This window comes from Nicotiana tomentosiformis, chromosome 9 (genome assembly GCF_000390325.3).
Source record: "Nicotiana tomentosiformis chromosome 9, ASM39032v3, whole genome shotgun sequence".
Lineage (NCBI taxonomy): Eukaryota > Viridiplantae > Streptophyta > Magnoliopsida > Solanales > Solanaceae > Nicotiana > Nicotiana tomentosiformis.
Window position 1 is genome coordinate 102760658 of NC_090820.1, and position 7045 is coordinate 102767702.

Genomic DNA, 7045 nt, shown 5'->3' on the forward strand with positions numbered 1-7045 from the left:
TTCTCCCTATATATTTACTTTTGAGACTACGAGGCGGTTCCTCGGGAGTTCTCCCTACACATTTACCTTTGAGACTACGAGGAGGTTCCTCGGGAGTTCTCCCTGTATATTTACTTTTGAGACTACGAGGTGGTTCCTCGGGAGTTCACCTTGCACATTTACTTTTGAGACTACAAGGCGGTTCCTCGGGAGTTCTCCCTGCATATTTACTTTTGAGACTACGAGGTGGTACCTCGGGAGTTCTCCCTGTATATTTATTTTGGGACTGCGAGACGGTATCTCGGGAGATCCCCTGCTGTTTAACCCTGTGTGTTGTATTGTTGCCTTGCTGTGTTTTCCTTTGCTAAATTCTAGTCTCTTATTATATTGTATATTCTCCTGCTTTATTTATTATATACCAGTGGGCCTGACCTGACCTCGTCACTACTAGACCGAGATTAGGCTTGGCACTTACTGGGTACCGTTGTGGTGTACTCATACTACTCTTCTGCACATGTTTTTGTGTGCAGATCCAGGCACTTCTTATCTGCCCTTACTAGCTGAGAGTGCTTGTTGTTTTACGGAGACTACAAGGTACATCTGCCGTGTCCACAGACCTCCGAGTCCACCTCTATTCTCTCCTATGTCATTTACCTTCTGTACTTCTTTTGTTAGACTCTGGTGTATAGAGATACTAGTTCCCTTATGTAGCTTGTGACTTATGATGCTCCGCATTTTGGGAAAACTGTGTATTTATAGAGTATTGGTTATTGCACATGCTGAGCGGCGTTGTTACTAGTTATTTAGTTATCCACTGGTGTTAGTTACCAATTTTACTTTCGTTTTGTTATTTTTCGTAATTTGTTAGGCTTGCCTAGTCGTAGAGACTAGGTGCCTTCACGACGTTATACGGAGGGAGTTTGGGTCGTGACAAATAGATATTATAAAAAGGATGAATATGGATTCATATGTGTAGACGGGACACAACTTCATAACACAAATGATCCATTCATTTTAGGCTCACAAGCTTAGTCTGTGTATTATGTTAAACATGATCAAAATGAGAAATAGCATGTAGTGGCTAGAGTAAGACCACATAATTTATATGATCTACCCGAACAAGAAGATGAAATGGTGTCGTATCAACTGATTGACTTGATTGAAAGGGGAGAATCATATCTTCAAGTAGAGTCGGACAATGATGTCATTTGAATACAAAGAGAAGATATTGATGGAGTGAGTGTTGATGCACCTTCTCTGAATAACGAGGAAGAAGTAAACTTGGAAGCTTTTGCTGAACCTGATCTTGAAAATGGAGATGAATTTAGTATAGATGAAGAATATCTTTCTGATGAAAATGATGAAATTGAGGATGATGATTGGTTATGATTTTCAACTAGTCTTCAAGATATTTTTTTTTATTTCAATGCTTTCTTCACAGAAGTTCACCTTGCCAAAATGGTTAATATCTGTTTTCTACTTCTGTTATTTCTTTATCATTTTTGCTTTTAATTGATTTGTTTTTTTAGCTTCAGAATATATATTGTCTCTTTCTTAGCATTTTGCTTCTGTCACTTGCACGTTCGATTAGTCTCCAATAATATAATTTCTTTTAATATGTGTTGCAGCCTATCATGATGAAAGATGTGCATGTTTTTAATAATGTTGGAACTGCTGATGTAATCTCAAACCCACCGCCAGGTAAGTTAATTCATTTGTTAGAACCCAGCCCTATAAAATCTCTAACTTGTATATATTATGTTTACTATACACCTACATATTTTCATATATAGCTGAAGGTCAAAAGAGAAAGGAAAGGGGGAAGACAACAGGGCTTTCAATCCAAAAGAAACGCAAAGATAGTAACAATGGAAAGTTGAAGGTGATTATTCCGCCAGATCGAACTGTAGCAGTAGGTCCTGAAGCTAATGATTTTGTTCCCAAGCTTTCTATCAAAGTTATGCATAATGCTAGGCATGATGTCAAGAATTGGAAAGAAGTTTATGATGTAGCAAAAGATAGGATTGTTGCTCATATCACTCTGTTCCCTTAGAATTTTCTTGTTGGTCCAGTACACATAAGCAAACTCGCAATTCCATATTACTTTTGGAATTGAATAATACACCATAACAACGATATAAGTATACATATAAAGTATACTGATAAACCAAATTTAGAGCAGTCGACTCTGAAACATCCCTTAGTTCATTGGCAGACCATCAAAATTCTATTTTAAGTAAGTTCACTTAAGTTTGTTTTGAATTTAGGACACTTTCCAACTTCTAGACACACAACACAATCGGGACACTATCCTTAAAATAGCTAATAATTTGTATATATATCATCGTAGTATGCTCCATGATCATTTCAAGAAATATGCTACAAAGGAGGAACGCTTGCAGAACATACCAGTCGATGTTAATGAAGCAAAATAGAAATTCTTGGTTGAATATTTTGATTCTGATACTTTTAAGGTAATTAATTAGGAGTACGCCAAAAATAAATGGATTTAACTTTGTATATTATATATTTTCTTATTCTATTTCTCATAGTACATCAAAAAAATATATTTATGGATTCAAACTCAACGTAGAGAATGAGTGAGCGAAACAAAACCAATAAGGCCAATCAAGAAGTGAATCGTATTTGCGGCAGGAAATATCTTATGAATAGGTAACATATGTCTTTATTTAATGGGTTTTGGTTATTCTTGATTTAATAATATAATTTAATTTATTTTGGTAGAGAAATACAAACACTGGTAAAGAGCCAAACTTGTAGAAACTTTGGGAATTGACTCACATGAAGAACAGACATTGGGTTATGATGCCTCTGCTGAATTAAATGTATATGTGACTCTTTTATATTTATTCCTAGAATATGAGTTTATAGAAATAAATATTGAAAGTTAAAGCCTCTGTAAATTTTTTGTAGGATAAGGTGAAAGAATATATTGCTGAACAAATCCAAAAAATTGAAGAGGATACCGATTTGGACCCGATTGTTAATGTTGCATTTGTGAAAGTTGTTGGAGAAATGTCAAGTTATTGTCGTGGTCAAGGATCAGGAGTTAAGTCAACAAGTAGGAGATCCATAAATGGAATTCAAGAAAAACTGCAAGCACAACAAAAAGAGGTAGAAGAAGAATGTTGTAAATGAGAGAGTGTAGAATGTCAGCTAAAAGTACAAAAACAGCTTGAGGAGGAGCAAACAAATCGAGAAGCCATGGTGCTTGACCAAAGATTATTAAAAGAGGTGATGATGGCACTAGCATCCCATATGCTAAGTACTAAGGTATTTCGTTTACTTACTTCTGATCCTAAGAATATTTCTGTCAAATTACACAACAATAAAAGTGGTAGCTTGTTGCTTGCATTGCTCTAAACACAAGAAAACAGAGAATATCTAATTGAAGCATAGCTCTAGAATTGATTGCAAATAAGTGTCCAACATACATACTTGCAAAGTAAAAATTACTCATGTACTAAATTAATAAATTATACCTTATTACTTACCATATGATCCACCAAATAACACAACAGGACATGCCTGTACTGATAAATTACTTTTGTTACTCTCACTATCTCTGTTTCTGACTCGTTCCTATATTATTCCTTTCCACTGAGTTGTACGACGAATTAAGTTATGTCGTTTTACTATGTTTAGCAGAATGAAGTTTCTGCTGGAATTCTCAACATTATTTCTAATTTAAGTGGTTCAAATGAGACAAGTCGTTCAAGACTTATGGATGACATCACGGTTAGAAAACTGTCTAATTCTTATAAAAGTAAATTCCTTAGTTGATATTGTTCATTGTCATGTTTGTATTATAGTTTTCAGTTGCAATTTATTTAGTTCTTTGTAATCTGAGTTCAAAAAAAAAGGTTGCTTGATCTTGGACCTTTAAAAGATTATAGACTAAAGTCATATACAAAGAGTATCTTATACTTTGGAGAGAAAAAAGTGAAAGAAACTAAAGAAGGCCGATCTAATGTTATTTTGTGGCGATATGCAAAATTTATAGTAGATATTTAGCTCTCTTCTTTTATGTTACGTGGTGCAGATTCTTATTTGATTATTTTTTAGCTTTGCCTTAGTTATAAAAATCTTTTTATATCATTCATTGAATTTATTAGTACAAATGCATAAATACTGGCTTTCGGTGATTTTAAACTTCAATCACTTTGAATTACATATGAAACTAAAATACAACTATTCATGGATCCAGATACCAAGATTTGCCTTAATTTTTAAAAAAGGCTAACTCATGCCCGTATGTTCAGTGAAATGAAAAACTATAGATGTTACAATATGCTCATACGGTATTCCAATCTGCATGTTCTCCGGGGGTATAAAAGAAATACGGTTGGATATGGGATTACAAATTCTATGTTCTCCATACCATTTTTCTTTTAAAAGTCAAGAAAAAGGAACATTGACTGATGTTTGCCTGAAAATCAAAGATCATTGGTTTAGAATTTGTCATGACCCCGATTTTCCTCTGTAATATATCATGATGGAACCCAGTCTTAAGAACTAGGTAAGCCTAATACTTACTGAATTAATGACAAAATTTAACCAACAACTATTAAATGCGAAATAAAGGTTACTATGCAAGCCAAGAATCCCAAAACCGGTAGTACAAGTCATAAGCTCTATAGAGTTTATTAGAAAATTTCTAAATACAATTGTTTCGGAATAGAAATAAACAGTACAAGGTAAAATTTCAGAAGGTGAATCCGAGGCCTGTGAACGCAACAGCTGGTATACTTTGAGTCTCCACAGTAATGCCCGATCAACTAGCAATTGATCAACAACTCCGAGGTACCTAGATCTGCACAAAAATATACAGAAAGCATAGCATGAAAATACAACGGCGGTACCCAATAAGTATCAAGACTAACCTCGGTGGAGTAGTGACGAGGGACAGTCAAGATACATACTAGACTTAATAACCTGTATAAGTATGAATGTGAAACTAACAGGGAAATAATAGCATTATAAGGTTAAGCATGGTAGAAGTAACAAAATAATACTCACAATAGGAAACTAGAAACAACTATTAGCAACATGGAAACAAAAAGGTACTACGCCGTAGAGTAACTTGAACAAGGTTTAAGTCCGATGAAACCAAATTAAGGAAAACAAGTAACTCAATAAGAACAACCGCTTTCACACAAGATTTATTCAAGAATTTTCGAGAGGTACCAAACCTTAAAATCACAAATCACGGATCTCGAATCACGAACCCAAATCACTTGGCATCTTGTGCCCACATTATAAATTTCAACCGCACGGACTACGCACGTGCCAATTTCATAAATTTTATATCCGCACGGGCAACTCGCATACTAATGGGGTGACAATATCTCATACCCGCACGGACAACTCACGTGCTAGCAATAATAATAATTCATAACCATATGGACGGCTCACGTACGAATAGTATAACTCTCACACACAAGGCAAGTATACGAGGATATATGTAAATGATCAATAGACATCAGGGCTCATCTTCTCTAACCGATATGGGTGATTAATTACGTGTATGCTTGTGTAAGTGTTCTATCACAACTCGAATCAACATGTAAGAGAATAGACAATGAATGACACATAATGAATAATCACAACAAAATGTACATTGAATAACTCACACAAGATAGGCACACCACTATACAAATATGATCAGTAATAATGCCCCCAAGCCATCACAAGTCATCACAAATCATCCCCGACATAGCCCACCTTGTCTCGCCACGTGCGCAATAATAAAGTAAATGCCCGCCTTATATCGTCGCACGCGCTAAATAGTATTCCTATCTTGTCTTGCCACATGCGCAAATTCACATGTGCAAATATCAATAATAACAATAGCACGGACAACTCACGTGCGAACACCCCGATAATCCTCTCAATAATTTCACGTGTGCCAAAACATAATAACACAATATAGAGACCTCCACCACATGTGCCCATATGCCACGACTTTTCCTCAAAACGATTTAAATACCACAACCACGCATAGCCCTCGGCTCAACACACTAAGTACAACAACAACAACAACAACAACAACAACAACAACAACAACAACAACAACAACAACAACAACAACAACAACATCAATCACACGAGAGTATGGCAAGTAATTCAACACAATAACTTCAGAACACCAAGAAACGGAAGAACGAGCTCACAATGAAAGACATAACAAGTAATAATTCCTTAAAATAGGAATGACTCAACAATAAGAGAGATAATGTGTCTCAATGATTTCAAATAAGAATAACTCAAAAATAAGAGAAATAATGTGTATCAACAATATCAAATAAGAATAACTCAACAATAAGAGAGGCAACATGTAATGACGATTTCAAGTAACGACAAATCACAATGGAAGAGATCACATGTACTAAAAGAGGCAACAACTCTAGTTAAAGCATATAAGAATATATTTGGCAACAAAGGTAGAACATGAATCAATCAACTTCAAATAAGACGTGTAAGGGTAAATTTAGCAAATGGATGATATAACATGATAAAGCAACTTCATTTTTAATATGCATAAGAAACCTAAGAGTCTAAAATGGTTAAATTTCCACATATAAGTCGTGTACACACTCGTCACCTCATGTACACGTCATTCATGTAGTTCAAACAGCGCAAACAACCTAATTCCTACGGGGGTAGTTCCCCCACACAACGTTAGGCAAGATACTTACCTCGACGAAGCTAAACCGATACTCTAAAATGGCCTTCTTGTGTGTAATGAACTCCGGACAGCTCAAATCTAGCCAAAATAATTTCATAACATAATTAAAACTCATAGGAACAATTTCGGATAATAAAACTTCAGTTTTTAATTACAACAAAAAAGTCAACTCAAAAGTCAACCCCGGGACCGCACCTCGGAACCCGACAAAAATTTACAAAATTCGAACACCCATTCCGATACGAGTCCAACCTTACCAAAATTACTAGATTTCAACTCTGATTCGGCCTTCAAAACCTCAAATCAAGTTTGGGAAAATTTCTTTTCTAATCCCCCAAATCATAAAAATTGGTGCTG

The 7045-nt window shown here is 35.3% G+C and overlaps 1 long non-coding RNA gene across 1 annotated transcript; it reads left to right on the forward strand.

The window, feature by feature from the left end:
* Positions 1-2739: 2739 nt before the first annotated feature.
* LOC138899618 (uncharacterized) lies at positions 2740-3739 on the forward strand. The gene is made up of 3 exons (XR_011411363.1): positions 2740-2825; positions 2914-3273; positions 3649-3739. It is a non-coding gene; the product is annotated as an uncharacterized lncRNA (long non-coding RNA).
* The last annotated feature ends 3306 nt before the right edge of the window (positions 3740-7045 follow it).